This window comes from Tribolium madens, unplaced genomic scaffold (genome assembly GCF_015345945.1).
Source record: "Tribolium madens isolate multiple individuals breed KSU strain unplaced genomic scaffold, Tmad_KSU_1.1 Scaffold_96;HRSCAF=242;Tcas5.2_LG5, whole genome shotgun sequence".
NCBI lineage: Eukaryota > Metazoa > Arthropoda > Insecta > Coleoptera > Tenebrionidae > Tribolium > Tribolium madens.
This window is the reverse complement of record NW_025401068.1, coordinates 15,240,325-15,261,966: the sequence shown is the minus strand read 5'-3', so window position 1 is coordinate 15,261,966 and position 21,642 is coordinate 15,240,325. Positions and strand designations below refer to the sequence as shown.

General features: G+C 31.9%; 1 protein-coding gene across 5 annotated transcripts in view; it reads left to right on the top strand.

Moving 5' to 3' along the window:
• The window catches only part of LOC123013396 (LIM domain transcription factor LMO4-B), a 189,831-nt gene that overhangs the window by 103,741 nt on the left and 64,448 nt on the right, over positions 1–21,642 (top strand). For 3 of the 5 annotated variants that reach the window (XM_044411886.1, XM_044411890.1, XM_044411887.1), the window contains one exon: positions 15,090–15,130. The gene's annotated coding sequence lies outside the window, so the exon portion shown is untranslated. Of the gene's footprint in view, positions 1–7,231; positions 7,342–15,089; positions 15,131–21,054; positions 21,254–21,642 lie in introns of those variants that run through there. The other 2 variants (XM_044411888.1, XM_044411889.1) reach the window with 2 other exon arrangements.

Genomic DNA, 21,642 nt, shown 5'->3' with positions numbered 1-21,642 from the left:
TTTTGTTTGTTTTAAGTAAACAAACAGTTTTTGTTTATTCTAATTAGAACAAAGAAGATGCAATTGACCATTTTTAAGCAAAAGCAAAAGAAGAAAACAAATACTTTTATAAAAATGCAATTTTAAGTAAGATGAACATGCATGGTGCAATGCTTGATTAGCAAACCTTAACTTCAAAAAAATCATATCTTGAAAAGTACTCGGTATATTATTTAAAAAATTTAGATTTCAACTAATAAAAGAATGCTCTACACGATGGTGATGAAGAAAAAAAATTACTCGTAGGGTTTTTCTTAAATTACTTAGATTTACTTCAAACACTGTTCGAAGAAAAGTTCGCCAATATTCAATTTCAAATTTCATATCATTCTAAAGGGCAAGTCCATCCCTTTAGAATGGTTTTTACTTGAAGGTAATCGGCCTAACAGTTTTAGAGTCATGATTTTTTAAAGTTAAAGTACGTATTTCAAATTTATTTAAATTAGAGAAAAATCATTTAGATCAAAGTTTGTGGACTTTTTGAAATTTTTTTAGTGAATTTGATTTGTCTTACTGATACGAACAAAATGATATAAGTCACGAAATGACTTTTTTTGTCGCTCTGTGTTTTGGAAAATAGTCTAAAACTGGAAAATATGGAAGAAATTAGTTTCGCAGATAACGTGAGAAGTGTCCGTTTTTCCTCAGCTCTTAATAATACCAAATTGAATTTGTCAAGGTCTTTTTTTATTAATTGCTGTTTCGTGCGTTTACTACCGACAACTCTCTACTAATCAGTCTTCATGCATAACTCTCTCATTGATCATTTTTCATTCAATCATTCTACCATCGCCGTTCTTATCTAACGTTTCAATTCTTTCATTCAGGCTACCGTTCTTTGTTGTACGGTGAATAATGATGCCGACATTTGTTTAAAGAACCAAAGTGAAGCAGCGAAATCTGGCAACCTCAGACCATTGCAGGTAAGAAAAGAAAGAGAAGAGTGACCGTGCTGGGCGCGAAAGCAACAGGCATGAAGTTGCGTCTGTCGAGAGGGGCACTTTTATTCGGTATTTATGTTATACGCTTCTTTGACAGACTCGATGTCACTGGATCTATTTATTCAGCTCGAATTCTGATGACAATCTTCACTAAAGATGGATTCCGACGAGGTCATTGCTGACTCTTGCCGCGGTCAAGTTGACTAACCTCCCGCAAATTCCGCCAAACATTTTTTTTCATATTTTATTCAAAATTCTGGGTCGCTCTAAACGTTTTCACTTTTTTTAACATTTAAAACTGTTGTATGTATCTACTGTTGGAAACAGATTTCTTTCAAATCAGAAATTTTGGTTTTGATTCTTTTAAATGTTGATGTGTTGATCAGTGCAACTTTGCAACAACACCATACAAAGTTTTGAAACCCAATATCCATACAAAATGTTTTCAAAGTTGAAAATTTTACCTATGTCTTAATCAGAAACCTCTTTGCGAATGTGAAGCCTTACCACCTTTTGAACGTTATGAAGTCATATTTGTTAATTAATAATTAATGAAGCAAGCTTGTAGCAGAAATTCCGATGAAATAACTCGCTAATTACAGAGTATCTCATTATATCGGTTGTACTTTATTAAAGAAATAAAAGTTTGTGCAGTATATTGACGATCGATTGTAATCGTAGTGCCCTTGGGAAATTCCTAGATTAATTTATTACTGCATTATCAATACGTTTTACACGTTCGACCATTTAACTGTAAAGACAGATACGTGTGGGAGGCCACTTGTATCCAGTAACAAGTTTTACCGTTAAAATAATTATCGATTATAATTATTGTTTCTAAGAAGAATAAGTCAGAATTCAACAATAAATAAGAAATGTTATTAGCTTATTAGCAGGTATAGATAGTGTGCACAACTGACATTTCATTTTTTGGTTTCATGGTGTTGGCATGATTATTAGGTCACCTGCAATCACACCTTCCTCGTTTGAATAATGCAATGTTAAACAGGAATTAAAAAGTCGTTTATTTTAGATTTTAGATGACACTTTTATCTGCGGAAGTGTGCAGCTAGCAGAACTGTGTTAATAATTATGTTAATAATATCACGTTATATTCATTAAAACGACACTCAGTAATTTCTTACATCTTTAAAACTATACGTAGATTTAAAAGTTTTGCATTACTTCCTAAACACATAAAAAATATTAAAGATGTTTTTAACACAGCGGATTTTTTCCTCTGGCATCAATACCTTGAACATTCTTAGGGAGAATTTCAGGAAAAGATGTTTTTCTGAAAGATTTTGCAAAATTTTGACAAAAAATGACCACATTTTGTCGAAAATGACATTATTTTTAACTTTTCAGTTAAAAATGCACTTTTCCTTTGCGAAATTTTACTCAAGCAAGCCGTGAAATCCCCTAATTAGATAGAAAACGGTGTTTTTTGCCTATTTTTAAATAAAAATCTTAATTGTTTTTGATCAGAGGTCTCGTCTTTTTTTTATACGACCCCATTAAAAAACGCACTCTTTTCAGAGGGTGTTGCTCCTTTACATAATATTTTTTGATACATGTTTATAGGAAACTTTTGTACCAAAATTAAATATTTTTTTACCTGTTCAAATTTGTAACAATAGAAACGAAACACTCTGTGTATATAAAAAAAATTGATAAATTCTAAACAAGTGCATCGCCTGAAATCATTTTCAACTATATATTTTTGGGACACACTGTGCACAGGTGATGCAGTAGATATTTATCAATTGCTTATATAAATTTTAATACTTACGGTAAATAATGGACTTTACAAACTCGTTGAGACATCTGTATCAAAAATTCAATAAAAATTAGAAAAAAAGGTTTAAAATTCGCTTCAAAAACAGACAGATTAGTAACGATAATTTATAACATAAAATCAATAAATAATTGAGTAATAAAGATATTAGACATGAAACTAGTTATTTTAAGTGTTATTTTTGAAAATTATATTTTAAATAATTGCTTGAAAGCCACATAAAAAGTTGACAAAACGGTATTTTACAAGATTCTGTTTCGGTCAGAAATGCAATTTGTTGCAAAATTTTGTCCAAACCAATCGAAAAATCAATTAAAATTGTGCTGTTTTTGCCTTTAAAAAAATTAAGCTAATAAACACAGATTTCCTTGAGTATAACTCATGAGGTTCATAAAAGGAGCCACAGTCTTAGTACGATAAAACCGGACATAGTTGCCTATGGAAAAGAATTTATCACCACAGTATAACATGTGGATGTTATAGTTCCAGAGCTTTTAAAAATGTTTTATAGTTCTATTTTTAATGTCATACAAATTTTGCAATGGCTGGTTATTCATTTTTGAGTTCCGGGATATTTCAGGAAGTGTGTTTCAGAAAGTAATAATTTATTTCATGCAGTGATCATGAGTTACACATGAACATATTAATTTTAAAAATGGGTTCAATGACAATTGAACGCTTGATGAGTAGGTATGCTTCATTTAAGGTATAATTTATTGGAATTTGTCATTTGATGTGAATCTGCTCTCTCCCTCTCAATAAAAAACAAATCCGCTTTGATATGTGGATTAGTGTAATGTTTTATGATATAGAGCATGCATTTGACATAGCTTGGCCGTTATAGATCTGGCGCAGACATTTCAATATAACTGATAGAGGTATTTCCGTATTGTTCTTAGTGAAAAAATTCAATGTTCAGCTGTTCTGCATACCTTAATTTCCGTCAACATTTAGGGTAATATTATAGACAGCAAGAGAGCACTATTATTGATTCAGGCATGTTAACATTTCTTTGAATGACTTGGCATTCTTTCAGGTAATGGGCTTGCTCTCTGACCTCTCTTGAATTAAATATTCCTGTTTGTAGGACCGCTGAATCTTTTAATTAATTTAGGAAACTAACTTTGACGATGAGAAAGTTCTTGTTTGTCCAGTTTACCTGTTTACGCAGTTTTCAAGTTTACAACAAGTTAAGCTGCTTGACCTCTGTATTTCGCGTTACGCTGCATAAACATTCTCCGAACCCAAGATCTGGAACTAATTACCCCGAATTTCGTAGGGATGGGAAGTTGCAGTCTTAACACTCTATCTTGCAAAAACCAATCAGATATTTTCTGAAAGGGACTGGTTTTTCAGAGGGGCCGTTAATTTGAAAAAAATGTGACAACTAATTCCAAAAAAATTTAACCGAAATTACAGTAATTGCAAAAAATTCCACCAAAATTCCAGTAACTCCAAAAAAAAAAAAACAGTAATTCCAATAATCCATCGTTATTTCATTTTTTTTCTATACCTAATTCTAAATTAATTCTTGTAATTCCAACTTAATTTCCGTAACTCCAAAATAATTCCTGTAATTCCAAAGTAAATAGTTTTAAGAAATTTAACTTAATTTTGAAAAGAAATTATACATACAGTATGATGAAAAAAAGGCGCCCGTGTTAACCCACACGTTATAAGTGATCTTTTATTAAAGACGAATTCGAAGACCAAAAGTGGATTTGTGCTCTTATCAGTAAGATATAGACTTTCCTTTTTAGAAAAGAGAAATCTATATAATTAACAGTTTTAAAATAATTTCATTGTTAAAGTTTAGATTTTGATACTGTTGACGGTGTTCTTAAAAAAAATGTGTAAAAAGTCTATTGAAACTTTATTGAAGATGTTTGGATACCATTTCTTGGCTCCAAAGAAAATGTATCAATGTTGCAACATTGCAAATATCCTAGGATACAGAAAATGTCCAAGTAATATTCAATTATTGGAAACGGTAGCAACAAAAAAATCAATTTTCAATGTTGTTTGTTCTGTGAAATTTGAATGATTAAAGTCAAAAAGGTTTCCTAGATACGAAAAATACCTAGTGAAACAGTTTTTTAGTAACAGGAATTTGTGCAATATTGCCGCTTTGTGCTGTTAGACAAACTGTTTAAATTTTAAAAAGAATCTATTTAGACTATTTTTGGAATGATGGTGAAATGTTTCAATAAAAAAGGACGCGCCTGTTTCAATCGTGGGCGCCTTTTTTTCATCACCCTGTATAAGAGTCTTTGAAATTCAGAGCTTGCGCAGTGCGCTCAAGCACAACTGCGTCATTAATATGGTACTCCAAGTAACTCTCATAATTCCAAAAAGAATTTCAGCAATTTCAAAAAGAATTCCATCAATTCCAAAAAGAATTTCAGTTATTCCAAAAGAATTCCAGCAATTCCAGAAAAATTCCAGTATTTTACAAGTAATTCTAAGTAATCCAAAGATAATTTCAATAATTCCATGCAATTTCCGATTGAATTCCAAAAATTTGTGCAACTAATTCCAGAGTGACCGGCCCTCGAGTTTTTCATAATTGTGAAGTGTTGACTGTGCATTGCATATTCGGCAATTCAGAGTTTATGCGCCTCATGGAGGAAATGAAATATGAAAGTAATTATGTTCAGTAAATTCAAGCTCGAGAGACATTAAAGTTTAAAATAATGAATCGTAACTGTTAAGTTTTATTTTGTCATTTCGTATTTTAAGTAATATCACGGCAAATAACACCGAGATCAAAATCTAGTGATACATGCAGCAAGTATTCCGTTTTAGCAGAAAATTTAAATGAAGTAGTAAAACATTAAATGTCAGTCTAATTGGGAGAAAAGTTTTATTTATTGCGGCGCCGGTAAGTGCCCCTGAGAAAAAAAAATGATAACAATAAAAATGTATATAGTCCGTGCCGCATATAAAACACTTATAACATGAAAGGAAATAACGAACTGGCTATGTAAATAAAGGCAAATAATTTAACCCGGAGTAAGCGCAAGCATCAAGCTTGCTAAATAATGAATAAACGAAAACAAAAGAAGTAATCAAACCATATTTAAAATTTAAATATCTCAATTAAAGCAACACAATATACATTTCCATGTTAATTGCAATCCCCACCTGCTGCATTCCCTTGATCGATAAATCAAAATTGCGATGGTCGTTAATCCAAAACGTGGGACATATTAAATAATATAAAATAGGGGGTCTTTGTGCAATAGACGCGCCCTTCTTGCCAAATTAGGGGATTAAATTTATTACCTGCCCCCCGATGCCGTCCCGTTTTATTATTCAATTTTCGTTTGCATTCTCTAATATTCAATTTAGTCATATTGTGCGCTCGAATTGCTTCTATTTATATGAATATATTGAAATTGTACAGCTCAATTAATACGTACGTGTGAGAGAGAATTCAATCGAATAAATTCCGTCCAAATAAGCGCATTCTAAAGTGATGGCGTATTGTTATGTCTTTTTGGCCACACCTCAAAAACAGAAATGTTAATATTTTGTACCTTTCAATAAAAAACTCCATAATCTCAAAAATAGCTTCCATTAAATTTACAAACGACAATAACACGCATTCTTGGGATGTTTGGAGTCCGCTCACGTCTGCTCATCTCTATATAGTTATAATAATGATACCCTTCACAGGCCATTTCGTGTCTCTCAAATCAAACAGATCAAGGAAAGTAATTTGTTCAAAAAAGTTTATTTTCCAATTTGATGAATTCCACTTATTTTAAGCATGATATTGCGCCAAAATTCCGATGAGAATGTCAAGACAAGTGGATGAGCATTTTTGATCTTTGTTAAGTGAAAGAGAGAGGTCATCCAGATAACGGGATTAAAATAATTGCTGCGAGTCGCAGGTGTCTCAGGCATTTCAGATACCACCAATTTTATTGCTCGAAATTAAATAATCTCGTTTAACATGCTTAAAATTAGCTTTATTATTATGTCGGAATGTGAGTCGCATGAGTCGTTCTTTGGTACTATTGAATTGCTGGATGAAGTCGTATAATAAGTATTATAGTTTTTATGAAAATATCCCTTTGAGTCCATGATTGTGGAGTAAAGACTAAAGACGGCGACGGAGACGTGCTCGGGGGAGGAAAGATGTCTACCAACCAGAAAGAAAACCGGTTGGAGGTCACAATGCACAGAACACGTGGGAGTGGAACAGGACAACGTAGTATCGTCGGTCTTTACTGAGGAATGCGGCCGGTTTACCTAAACTTGCAAATCGAACACGTGAAGATGCTGCGATTACAAAGACACACAAAAATACCGAAAGTACATTGCATTGTCGGTGTTAACGTCGGCTATGTGAACCATTAGTTGAGTCAAAAAACGAGTGCGGATTGTGGGAACAAATCGATATTGTGTTTTTAAGGTTTATACCTATCCTGTTTATCCTGAACATTTTCTGGAATGTTTCACTCTCTTAGTGCAAAGTTTTTTCTTTACTAAATGCATAAATGACATGATCATGATTATCTAAGGAAGTGTTTTCTTTTTGGTGAATTTTTCAAGACAGTAAGTAGAAAATAAATCTAAAACACCGGATAATTTGAGTGTTTGAGTTGGCAACATTTTTTTAACAGATGTTTTAATTTTGATACTAAAACGAAAAAAAAATAGGACAAATTTTTATCGCTATTCGCTACAGTAAGAATACATAAGTATAGTAATACAGTGAAACTCCTCTATAACGAAACGAAAAATCGGTTATAACGAGTAAATCGTCTGGTCTATTGCCGTTTTGTACACTACTCTATGTAAAATTCTCCCTCTATAGCGAGTATTTTTCTGGAATTGAGGTGGATATAACAAAACTTTTATTTTGTCCATGATCGGTAATAGTGAGAAATTCTGAGAAATTTCGGAAACAGTTCGGTTATAACGAGAGTTTCTAGAAGAAATAAAAATCCTGCGAGTCTCCATTACGTATTGTGTACCAGAATTTTTTTGAATATGTTGTTTTTGCGCGCTAATGGTCTTGAATAACTTTTCAAGCAGAGAACACTTTGTCTTTCTGTATCAATATGTCGTCCTCGAAAAGAAAAACGTTTTCTATCAAAGAAAAAATATCAATGATAACAGGGTTTGAAAGTGGTAAAAAACAAGCTGTAATCTGCAAAGAGAAAAATTTAGCCAATTCTACATTAGCAACAATTTTAAAAGATTAGGAGTTCAACTGGTGAATTTTCGTCAAAAGTGAAGAAGTACATATGTTAAAAATGCTAAATTAGATAAAGCCGTTCTTAAATGGTTCAAAGTGAATCGCGAATCCAATGTGTCCATAAGTGGGGCCAAGTTAAAAGAAAAAGCAGAACAATTTTCAGAAAAAATTGGGGATTTTCTAGAGATGAAATTTTTGTTATTGGGTTCTTCCACCTAACCACAATGTCTTTCACAATAGCCTTGTACATTTGGAAAGTGCAAATGATAAGATAAAAATGCTTCATTACAAAAAACAAACAAAAATTACAGATTTTTTTCTTAAATATTGTTTTATTTAATAAAATGAATTGCATAGTACAAGTTTATGATCCATGACTGTTTATAGCGAAAATCGGTTATAACGAGAAGACAAAATGAAATAGTTTATTTTTAAGCGACCTTGTCGCTTGTTGTAACCACTAAATCTGATGTAAATGTAACCTTCATGCGCGAAGACTTTTTGGCCGAGGTATTTACGTCGTAATATTGCACGAATTTGATTTGTCTGTTACTGAAAGCTACATTTTTTCAGAAAATGCGTGATAATTAAAATTGGTATTACGCTTACTTCTAGTTTTCTGTGATTTAGGAAACATTAATCAAAATAATAATCAAAAACAGCTTTGTTTAAATGGGATTTATAAGTTGGGAGAGTTTAGATTAATTACTGTGGTTGATTGGAACAGATAGATCAGTGCTGTTTGAATTAAAATTCAAAGGAAGTTCTGGATGATTTCGAGGGAATATTGGATTTGAGGTGTTGGTTGTGTCTTGGGTTCTGACAAGGTCAAGCATGTGTTTTCTTTTTCCGGTCCGGTAACGTGCAATAAACCCGTCTTGTGGGAGGTCGGGTTAGAGGTCTCGTTGAGATAAGAGAAATACTAATGTGTGAAATATAACGATAACATGTCGCTTGAGAATTAGCGCCAGGGGCATTAAGAGGCGAACACCGATTTATAAACAGCAAGCAAACAATTTAGATAAATCCAATGTCTACAATTCATACCGAAACAACTGGAGTTAAGATAGCGGACAACACTTTGCCGAATTTCAACGGGGAATGGGTTCAGATACCGAAATTCCCGAAGCTTATCGGAATTCCAATTGAATCCAGTAGTTATAAAGACATCGTAGTGCGGAACAAGAGCTCCTAATTAGATAACAAGTAGAAAGTTTGCCGGAGCGGCGGTCGTGCACCCTTCCTTCTCGGAGGGCAGAAAGATGGCTGTTATCGGGTCCGGGCAGGACGACTTCCGGACTGGACTACCGCTCAACCGGACCGTGTTTACCGGAACTCGGCAACCGTAACAAGATTACGTTGTAATAGCGGATAACCGCCGGTTGAAGGCGTTTAACCGCAACTTGGTGTCGCATCGCTAATGTCACTCGCCTTGCGGTCACCAACGAGAATGTCTAATTGTTTATTGACAACACCCTTCAGACACCAAATTTAACTTTCGATTTTCCTCGGGCTGACCTAATTGAATAATGACATTCAACTAACGTGGGCGCACCTTGATCTCTTCTCGAACATGTGAACTCGCAACTAACACTCCCACGTGGCCACTTTCTTCACCTATTATTTCTGGTTACTTTGCTACACTGAGAGAACAGTTTTTTACTAGTTAAAGATTTAGCTTAAATGTAAACTAATAATTTTTTAGAATACGGCGGAAGAAACTATTGTTATCAGAGAAGAAATAATTTGTTAGGAATTTCCAAACATAGTATTTCTTGGTTTTTAAGTGATTCTGATTTTATAAAAACTTAACATCTACTTTAATATTATCATTGCAGTGTTAATAATAAGAAATATTTATTAACAAGAAACAAGGATCATTAAAGATTAATAATCTCGCATTAGATATTAAAAGATGTGTTCTTGATAGTTAAGAAGTATATCTTAAAGGGAAAAATATTTTTTAGGTAAAAATCTCCCGGATTGCTAATCAGTATAGCCACCAGCAGATATATAAACCTAACAAAAAAATAAAACTGTACATATATTATTTAGAACAATTTATTAAGAAAAATAATAAACATTTAAAACATCATTAAGTACGAATTATGTATTTAGTACTGCACGGGGACGAGGATGCCAGGACGTCAATCACTGCATTAACACTCATAAATTAAAAAAATAGACTTTAAAATTGAAAAACTTACCAAAGATGCAAAGATTTGTACTCTTTAATATGCCGCATCAATTTGAATTGGTCATCAAATTTTGGCACCAGCTGAAGGAAACTCTGAACAAGATCCAGCAAAATATCGTATGACATTCCTTCATCTGAATAAGAAAAACCAAGAAGTAGATAGTTAGATTCCATCAGTTTAACATTAAATATAATTGCTTAATATTTAACAAAAGTTTTTATCGACAACATACTACATAATTTACAAAATGAAATTATTGCAGTTGAAATAACATTATGGAGAATGTAGTTTGCAACAGTCCAAATCAGCCACTGCTCGAATCTATTGCTCATAAAAATATTTTTATCTTAATAGCGTGTTGCAATTAAAAATTTCTGGTGGTGGCTGACCCGGCGATTGTAAATATCATTATACTAACCTTCAAATTTTTGCCACTGCTTCAGCAGCTTTTGGCACTTTTTCTCAACCGTACTCCTGCACTCCTCAAAACACAAACACAAATACATAAGAAAAAACAAATGACCATTAAACTATTCGTTCATGTAAAGACTCGTTTGAACAAAGTTGGAGCACATTCACCACACACAACGTGCAACTGCATGTTGTGGTGAGCATGCGCGCAATTTTTCCAAGTAATATTTACATTTGTTCCGTTTGTTATATGTTAAAATCTTTATGCTAGTTAAAAAAGAATAAACTCTTGTTGAATAATCGTTTCCATTGGTTATCATGTAAAGAGATACATTATTGACTAAACAAAAATTTAAATAGATTTATTAACTATTAAATTATTACTTATTTATTACGATCTATAGTTTACATACTAAATAACAATACCGTAAAGAATATTTTGTTCAATAATAATAAATCAATAACTTAATGGAAAACCCGACATGTTATTTTCCAATGTTGGATATTGCTTGAGAACATACATGGATTAGTATTAAACTTTTCTTAGTCAAACTAATGTATTATTTAGCTGTTACTATTCATTTTTCTCAGTGTAGATCCGGTCACTAAAAGATTTTTCAATTAAATTCAAAAAATCTTATGAAAGCTATAAATACATTTGCAATACCAGTATTAGTTTATTCATTTGGAGTGATTAAATGGACAAAAACAGATATTAATAACATTAATATTAAAATCAGAACACTGTTTACTCAGTTTAGAAAACACCATCCAAGATCGTCCATTGAAAGATTTTCTTTATCAAGAGAAAATTGAGGGCGCGGTTTTTTGAATTTACTTAATTTATATTGTAGACAAATTTCCTCACTTAGGAAATATTTCTTAGATCAGAGTAATAATAATATTTTGATCAGGGCTATTTGTTTAAGTGATGAGAATTTTACACCATTAAATTTAAGTGATTCAAACATTAATGAAACAATTATAACCGAAAGTTTAACTATAGAAAATTTAAAAGAAATCTTTACATGGTAGATTTTTCAAAGAATTAGACAACAGCTACATTGATACAGAGGCTTCTCACTTGTGGTTAACAAAAACAAACATTTTTGCAGAAACTGAAGGTTTCATTTTTGCAATCCAAGACGAAGTAATCAATACGAAAAATTATACAAAATACATAATCAAAAGTAATAATGATGATCTTTGTAGACTGTGTGGAACACAATCAGAAACAATTCAACATCTCATCTCTTCCTGCCAAGTGTTGACTGCATCAGATTATAAAATTAGGCATGACAATGTGGCCAAGATAATTCATTCTCAGTTAGCTTTTATTCTGGCCTAATTCAAAATAAATCACCTTATTATTATATTATAAATATGAACCAGATTCGTTTCTAGAAAATAATAATTACAAACTCTATTGGGACAGAACAGTTTTAACTAGTTTGAATATAACAGCTAATAGGCCAGATATTATTCTTATTTCTAAAACTGAAAAACATGCATTTTTAATTGATATTGCAGTTCCAAACACTCACAATATTCAGAAGACTTACCAAACAAAAATTTCTAAATACATGATCCTTGCTAATGAAATTAAAAACATGTGGAACATGAAAAAGGTCAAAATAGTACCGATAATCATTTCCGCAATTCGAGTTGTAATCTTGAACTTTTAAAATTAAAATCAAATTTAATTATTGAGATTCAAAAAGCAGTCCTTTTAAAAACTTGTAATATTGTTAGGAAATGTCTCAATATCAACGAAATTCATAATAACATAAATAATAATTTAATTAATAGTAATTCATTAAGTTGCGAGGCGGAAGATCTGTAGTGACGCTAGATTGGGAAATTTAGGGGGTTTTTCTTACATTAATCTCATTTCAAACAATTCATCAACATCATTACTTGATAGCAATATCCGTAATGGTGAATCTTGCCTGACTGCAGGTCTAAACCGCCGGGTCAGTGGAGGTTGTAGAAATTATTTGTCAGAGAATTATGTCTTGCATAACTGTCTGCCAAATGGTTTCTACTTCTTTTGCCGGGTCAAATAATAATAATAAAGCGGCTTTATTATTTTATTATTATTATTACTATTTTATTATTATTATTCCCCGGTTAATTTTACATATAATACTAGTTTTTCATAAGAATCAAAAAATGTTGATTTTTGGTCAAAATCGGATATAGTGCTTTTACTTTTAGCCTTATTCTTAACTTTATTACTCAATATCTCAAAAACTATGCATCGTAGAGTATTTTAACTTGTTGCATCGTTTTTGCGCGTAATTTTACGTCTAGAAAACCATATTTTAAGCGTTTTTGCGAGTTAAAGTAAATTGACTTCAAGAACTCAAAAAATTCTAATTTTTTAAACTTGAACCAATAACGTTTTGTGCACTTTTTTGAGTCTTTAATACCTCTAGAAATGTAAAAAAAATACATGGAACAAAATATTTTTGATTTTTGTCGAGATTTTGATCAATTTTTGGCACCCGAAGCGGTCTATTGCCAATAACTCCGGACTTATTGGTGGTAACCTCTTATGTTTGGTACCATTGGAAAGAAAATTTAATTTTCTATCATATACAAAAAGATCAGTGTTTTAATTATTAATTTTAATTTTTTGGTATCTTTTTTCCTATAGGTACTTGTTGTCGGAGAAGCTTATAAATTAATAACAAAAACAAACCACAAGGTAATTGTTATTGACTTTTTTAATGCATTATTTATGATGAATATTTTGCTATGAGCGGAAAGTCGACTTTTTGATTTGGCAACTTTCTACTTTGAAGTTTTCCGTTAGGCATTGTTAAATTATGACGAAGTGCGGAGGTAACCGTTTTAATTGGTCATCATGTGCGACCTTTGGAGCTTAACCCAGAAATCCTCCATAAAATCTCTCTTCCACCTAATCCATGAAGATAGACGAGCAATCGATCAAGTTGCTCTAAATACGGCCGTGTGACCATCAATAAATAGTCATTCTCAGTAAGAAAACGAATGGTTGAGTGGTTCGAAGTTCTAGTTTCACTGCACGTAGATCCAGTGATGCCAGATTAGGGATTTTTTCGCTAGTTCTAGGGATTTTTCTAACAAAAAGGGAAAAAGGGATTTTTTTCAGTTTTTCTTAATAATCTAGGGATTTTTTTATATTTTCAGTGAAAATCTCAATTTTTTTCACACTGCTGGCACAGTTTCAAAAATTACAAAATTTTTTAATATGAAACATTTTTAATAAATTTTTAATATTTAACATCGCCAAGTTAGCGCATTTGTATATGAGTTTAGTACATAATAACGCGGAAACCAAAAATGTATTTTCTGTAGTTGTGTAAAGACAAAAAAAAGAACAAGATAACTAAAAGTCGTTTGCGTTTTTCGCGTTGCCAAGTTTACTAATTTTTGCAGTTCATTTAATGTTTTAGGCGAATATATAAAATTAATAAAATCCCATAATTTATAAGTATAAATAAAAATTAAGTAGGTATCTAAATATACACGTTTATTTGAATTTGTTTTAATTGACTTGTATTTTATTTTTTTATTTCTTTAGTAAAATTTATTTTAATTTATTGTTATATTATTTATTGATTTTTTGTTGTTTGGAGTTAACACATTTTTATGTTGTATTTATATTATATTACCTCAACAAAATAAGCCTATGAAATCGTATCTTTTTAATTTCTTAAGTAGTTTAGGGAATTCTAAGGAATTTAGAAGCTACAATCTAAGGACAAGCGCTTAATCTCATCTGGCATCACTGCGTATATCCACAGTTTATCAGGAACAGGTGTCTAAAAGTATGAAGGCAGTGCCCACGCCAGTGTACTTGCCCATTATCACACCAATCAAGCGCAAAGAAGACGAAAACGGGCCCATATTAAGCCAACAATACCTACCACAATGAGGTAGTGGCGGATCAAATCATCCTGTGTGAAATAGTGAATCGTTGGTAGTATTTGCTCGACAACCATAAAATCTGACATGGTCATCTACTTACTTAGCATCTTGAGATTAGCGATGGTAGGAGTGATTTATTTTGAGATCGCTTGTGATTTCCTCAATCTTTGGCACAGTTTTGGCGTTTCTGTGTCAGTGAGCTTTTAATTGAGCTTGTATTGTTCTTTGAGGAGCGTTTTTTTTATTGGGCTAGACGAGCAGATAGAAAAACTCCGACGATTAAATCTCTCAACCCGGCGCATTAAATTGTTCACGCGATCTCTAGAGAATTTACTGAAGTGGCGTTAAATTATATGATTGTTTCTTAAAAAAAACGAATCAATTACCAACAGGAAACCCTAGAGGATGAATTTTTATTATAGAAACAAAACATTTAATTATGTTTTGTGCTTTGCAATGAAATTAGTTTTTGTATGAGCGTTTACGAGGAATTAATTACTGTCTTAATTGATTTTCTTGTAGCTTGGTTTAATTTGACTCTTGAGGTTTAATACTTACGTTTTTGTTCTCTTTTGCAGATAAAACGATCAGTGCACGTCTATGACTTCTTCATTTAAGGGTGAGTTTTTTTCTATTTCTAGCCATTAACTGAAATAAACTCATTATAGAAAGTAGCCGTCAATGTTTTTTCCCTTAACTAATAGATTTTATGATATGTCAACCACTACTCTAGATTTTATCTTAAAAAGGAAAAGTTTTAAGAGCAATTAAATTTTAGCTATTATTTATGATTATAGCAGATAAACGGGAGAATTAACCACGAACAATAGGTCCGAATAACAAATTAGTCGCTTTTACAGAGGCAATTTAAGACGGTGATGACTGTAATTTTTCCATCAGTTTGTGGAGCACTTTGGTGCTGTTTTTGCTTTAAGAATAATTGCAACAGGCATGGTTCGTAAACCATGAAATTAAACGTGAATAACACATACCTAGGTAAAACACAATCATTTGTCTGCAATACCAGAGTCAAGAGCTCCTATTCCATTTGCTGCGTTTTCGCTTTCTTTTAGTCGTAATGACGACGGTTTTGTTTGTCACAACAAATGGGGGAAATTTGAGTTTACTTTTCTTTGACACATTGTCACAGAGAAGATAATCATTTTTGTTTTAATTTTTAATCAAAAACTCATAATAGAACAGCAAACAACAATATGGATTTTGTCATGAACCAAATAAGGGCATTGAAAGATTCTGACAAAATTTTCGATTTTTTTTCTACAATCTTTTTATAAAAGTATTTTCAGTGTTTTCACAAAATTTACTGCTTTGACTAATGACTCAAAAATGCTTTAGATCTATCAAATCTACAAGCACTTATAAAAACCATATTAAAAATCATCAAATTCTAAAAATATATTATATCAATAAATTCATAGGTGTGCAATGGCTATCAAAATGCTATTCAAAAAAAATTGAATATTAATTATTTGTTTATACTTACGAGATAAACATAGCAACATTTTTTTTAATGGAAACCTATCACATTTTTTTTAGATAACAAGCTTGTTACAAGAATTGTTGCTGTGTATTTTTTTTGTAAACCTCACACTTTTTTTGTTAAAAAAATGTTTAACTTACAAAAATTAAATAATTTTCTTGTGTAAACTACCAGTTTTTTTTGGAAATAAATTAATAAATGTTTAAAGGTTGTAAAGAAGCGATGCCAAAATATTTTTTATTTTAATTAATTGTTTAAACTTTTGAGATTACCATACTAATATTTTTTTTTCTTAAATAAAAAAGTTTTTTATAAATGTACAAAGATATTTGTTAAAAATGTTACAATTAATGTTAAAAAAATTATAAACTTTATCTGTTGTCAAAACTTTCTTCCACCGGCCAAGGGCTGGTCGGATAAGACCAGACAAAGCTGTAAGAATTATTGCATCAGAGATTAATGCAGGTAGAAATAGAAATATATTTTTTTGGGTTTTGCCAGAAACTAAACTTGAAAATGCAAAACATCTATTTTTTGACCTTTGAAAGTACTAAAAACGTACCTGAGAATAACTTGTCTTAAAAAAAATTAAACAATATCCCTAATTGTTTATTGCCAATAAAAAACAGCCGAAGTATTAGTCGTAGAAAAATAAAAGCGGTATTTTTGAAAAATTTTAAAAATAATTTTTTTTTGTAAAAAAACTTATAATTACCTCGAAATTTCTCTTTTTTTTAATGTATTTTAAAACGTTATGATTTCAAAAATTGAATTTATTTCGAAAATTCTGAAATAATACGAAATGGTTTGTCGAAGATAAAACAATTCACAAATTTTTGCAATGTTTCGGATTATCCTTGACAAAAAACGTGCACAGACACTCGAAAAAGACAAAGAAAATGTTAGTCTTTAGTTTGCAAAAGTCGTTGAACGCATGAAAACGACTAAAATAACATCATTTTTATCTAGTTTGGGATATTTTCAGATTATTTTGGACAAAATTTTCCAAAAAAACAAAGTGTACGCCCAAACACGTGGTTAATTGCTTGAATAGGACAGACATAGCAAATTTGGTTTTATTTTTGAACATTTTAAGAAAAATCCAAATTATTTACAATCACACAGGCTCCCTTTTTGTGACCATCTAGGCTATGGTAATAAACAATCAATGTACCTACGTGCTTAATTAGATCGTGTGTGTCGAATGCGCGTACGCAACTCCAATGATGTCTTACTCAAAGTGCGTGACACACGTGAGTTGCGTGTCCACACGATGAGCGTGTGTGTGCCACAGTTGTATTTGTAGAAAGAAAATGAGACAGGCAGTCCCGTTCCAATATAGCTCCGAGATTGCTTTATAACGCACCATTTATTTTTTGATTGATAAATTCGTTTGTTGAACAAGAATTGTCGGCCCGAAAATTATCCTACAAGTTGAGATTTTAATTCCGGGTATGGGCAAGATGTCGCCGCCGCTTCGTTCAATTACATTGTGAGTCATTCGTCAATATTACACAGTGACGGTAGCAGATGCGTCCGAACGCGGAAAATATGCTAATATCACCAGAAGTTGTTCTTCCTCACTTATTTGCTCGTTTGGTCATGAAAGTAACACCTGAAACGTCTATTCGCATTCCCCAACTGTTCCGACGTCGCACTCCCAAGTGGAACTCCTCTCTAAACTTCTTCACAAAGATACACAACATCAAAGATGGACTTAAGCGTTGGGAATTACATTTGTATCGTCTTGCCTCTGTACGAGTTCCATCTATGTAAATGCTTCTTTTCAGTCTTTTTGCGTCGCTTCACTGAAAAAATGTATTTTCAATGCGAAATTATGCAAATATTTGTTCACGTATTTTAACCAAAGACACTAAGTCCATTTTTTTTCACATGGCGAACATTAGACTCAATTTTCTCCTCGCATTCGTAAAAAAGATAAAAAAACCTTGATTTTATGTTTTTAAATACTCAGGAGACACCAATCTAATACTTTGATGTTCTAACGACCACCGATAAGACGAAAGCAGTTTTGGGCATGTACTAATATGTTTATGGTATACAGAATATAATCATTAGTGTATTTTATTTCAGTAAATTATTTAATGCTTTGTTGAAAGAGGCAAACAGGTTTCTAAAGCAGTAACTAGTAGACAGTAGTCTTCATTTAAGGACAATGTATAAAACGGCAGAAGACCACTAAATTAAACTCGTAACAACAGCTGTAGGAATAAAAAGTTGCAATTTTAAATTCGGAATTCATCTGCAACAATCCCGCGATTGCAAATTACCATTGTTACAGTATAATGTAACAGGATAGCTCCGTTCCAGGAAAATAAAAACCCGCATAATACTACAGAATTATATTTCGCCCGGAATTATTAAAGCTCTTCAAAACATTTTTAAAGCTAATTTGAAATGCCAATGTTGCTAAATGGCTTCTCCTACACTCTAAATGGACTTTCTTTAATTATTATTTGTCTGATTTATTCAAGCTATTGCTTTTCCTAATTTTAATACTCAATTTCCTTGGAAAAGAACGAGCCTCGCTTCGATTAAAGCTTGTCTCTAATTTGCTCCAATTATCTTCAATATTGGCACCGGCTTTTTTCCGAACCTTATTAATTCGGCTGTTCCGAGTATCGAAAATCGCTTCTTCCATAACGGGGGCTTTCGTAAATGGCCCACCGAGGAAACAGGCTTCAAATTGCGTGAAATGTATCAAAGTGTTAAAAGCCTAATATAATTTTTTCCACACTATTTACTCAGCTTAATAAAACTGACAAGCTTCTAACACCATTTTATACCTGTGCCATAAGCAACCGTTTGTTTTTTCCTGAACTGTCTACCATAAATTTCGTATCTTGGCTACCATGACATTAGTTTTTATGTTATAGGGTCTACCAAACTAGTTCTAAAGGCTTTATTGCAGGTTGCTTCTCGGTACGGATCTTGCCTTCATTGTGTCTTTCTTACTCGGGTAGCTGTATTTGGACCCTTCTTACATCAATCTTCTTCTGACAGTCAACTTAAATTATAGGCCATTCTAATTTTTCAATTCATAATCAACTCTTTGATAATTTTCACAAAAATCATTTTTGAAACACTAAAACACGAACAAAGCTATACAGTTTTATCACTACATTTTTTGACTGAGAACAAAAAATCTATTTAAAGTCTGTTTTTTTTAATGGAAATGCCAAGCAGTCTTAAGGTTGGCACTACTAGTAAATTTATTCATGGTAAATTTAATAAAAATAAATAAAACGTCAACACAAAAAGTCGTCTAAGAAAATTTAGAGACGAAACACCAAAACCGTTTTTTGAGGAACGAGTTGAAAAAGTAACAATTATGAAACTAAAGCTGAAGAATTTATAAAATGCATCAACTTTGAGCTTATTTCTTTAAATATGGGTGAAGTTTTACTTGAAAAAGGCAAAAATAATTTCGTTTTCAACCCCTAATTTGGCTGTTTTAGCAAAATTTTGTGGAAAAAATCAGTTTTGGTTCGAAAATGTTTTTATTCGCTTGAAAATAGATGGAAATAATTTAATTTTTTGCCTAATTAATTTTTGGGCTAGTTTTCATCAAAAACAATTAAGATTTTTACTCAAACAAGAAACATCATTTTCTATCTAATTAGGAGATTTCTCGACTTGCTTGAGCAAAATTGTCGCAAAGAAAAAGTACATATTTAATTGAAAAAGTCAAAAATAATGTTAATTTCGACCAAATTTGGTCGTTTTGCCAAAATTTTGGAAAATATTTCGTAATTTGAATCTAATTTAGTGATTTTGTGGCCTATTTTAACGAAATTTTGCGAAAAAAAAAGTTTTTAGCTGTGCAAAATGTCAAAAATTGCATAATTTATGTGATTTTTGGACCTTTTTTTGAGTAAAATTTTATACTAAGAAGGTTCAAAATAATTTAAACGGCAAAAATATCAATTTCGATCTAATTTGGTTTGTTTTACCGAAAAAACTTATTAGCTCAAAAATGTGTTTCTGTTTAAAAAAAAAAAAACAAAAATAGCACAATTTTTATCGATTTTTCGACTGGTTTGGACAAAATTTTGCAAAAAAAATTCATTTCTGACTAAAGAATTTTCTTAAACGCTTGAGAAAGTGAAAAATAACATCATTTTCGATTTAATTTCACTATTTTTTTTGTCTTGTCTCGATGAAGTCCTATTCAAAATTTGAGTTTTTATCTTAAAAATATGCTAAAACGTTTAAAAAAAACAAAAATAGTATGATTATCGACCATATTGGATCATTTTTTTTCGGTGAAAACACAACAAAATAAATATTAAAAAGATTTTACTCAACAAGGGTAAGTTGTATCGAAAAAACAAGAGTGACATTTTTTTTTGTAAAAAACTATGGAACTTTGTTGTTGAAAGTGACAAGAAACTTCAGCCAAAATAGTTATAGTACTTTTTATTCTAAACCCTGGTTTGGTTTCTGAAATATTAGACAAAATCTATTACAACTTAGACCCTTTTCAGGGAGTGTACCTCCCTTACATAGTATTTTTCAATGTTTAAATTTGTAACAATAAAAATGGAACACACTGTATAATTAATTTGGTTGAATTGTATTATGGTGTAAATTTAATAAAAAACCGTCTTTTAAAATGTATGGTGGTAGTGGTGGTTTGAAATATTAAATTAATTAGGTGTTTGGCCTGTGTTCAAGTAAAATAGTTGCAATAATGTAGCTGTCCTCCTCTTGCAGACAAATTGAAGGTATAAGTTTAACGAGTATCGTTTAAGCCTCAAAGCCGTATCTCACGATATCCAGTATGGTTAGCGTCCCCCACCACATTCCCAGTCATCCTAATGGGGTGGCATCCCCTGTTGTAGTCTTCAAGTTCCACAATTCACAAATTGCTTTCCAATACCGCTCTCCCTTTCGAGGTCTACGGACGCGACGCCGCGCTGCTGGTCGGTTACCATCATCGGATACTTCGCCAATAAAATGTTTAGCGATTAGATCTAATCTGTTCTCCCGTTGTGTCAACCAGTTTAGTTCCTTTTCGAATAAGTGTCGGGGCTCTTTAGGTTATCCGCGTGTTTTTTCAGCCATTCATTCAAGTGGGCGGCGACGTGGATAGCGTTTTGTGTTGTGAACGTGTGTGTGTGTGTAATTATTTTTGTGCATGAGTGCTTAGACTATTTTTAATTATTTTTGAATGGCTTTGTTTTCGTGTTGTTCCGCGAGTGGATAATTATGCCTGATGTAAGTGTGTTCTCTACTGAAGAAACTTTCACTCTTTTTCACCTTATAACAAACCTCGGTGATTGTGGTTGGTATTTTGTTATTAGCGTGCCAATCGAGAACTATACGAAACATATTTGAAAATATACTATTTCATAAAATACTTTACCTATTTTACAAGGTAATTAACGACTACTGACAAGGTTTTAATGCAATTTTCAATGAGACTAATATAATCTATACATTTTTGAAGAGTGTGATGAAAAATTAATATTGTTCTACAACGGATGTAGATGTTTTTGGAACACCTGTATCCTAACTGTGGATTAATACAGGGATTTGTAAAAGGTGGTTCAAAAGTCTGGATAGTTTCTGGCGAAACTATCAATTTTTTTGGCAAATAAATTTAT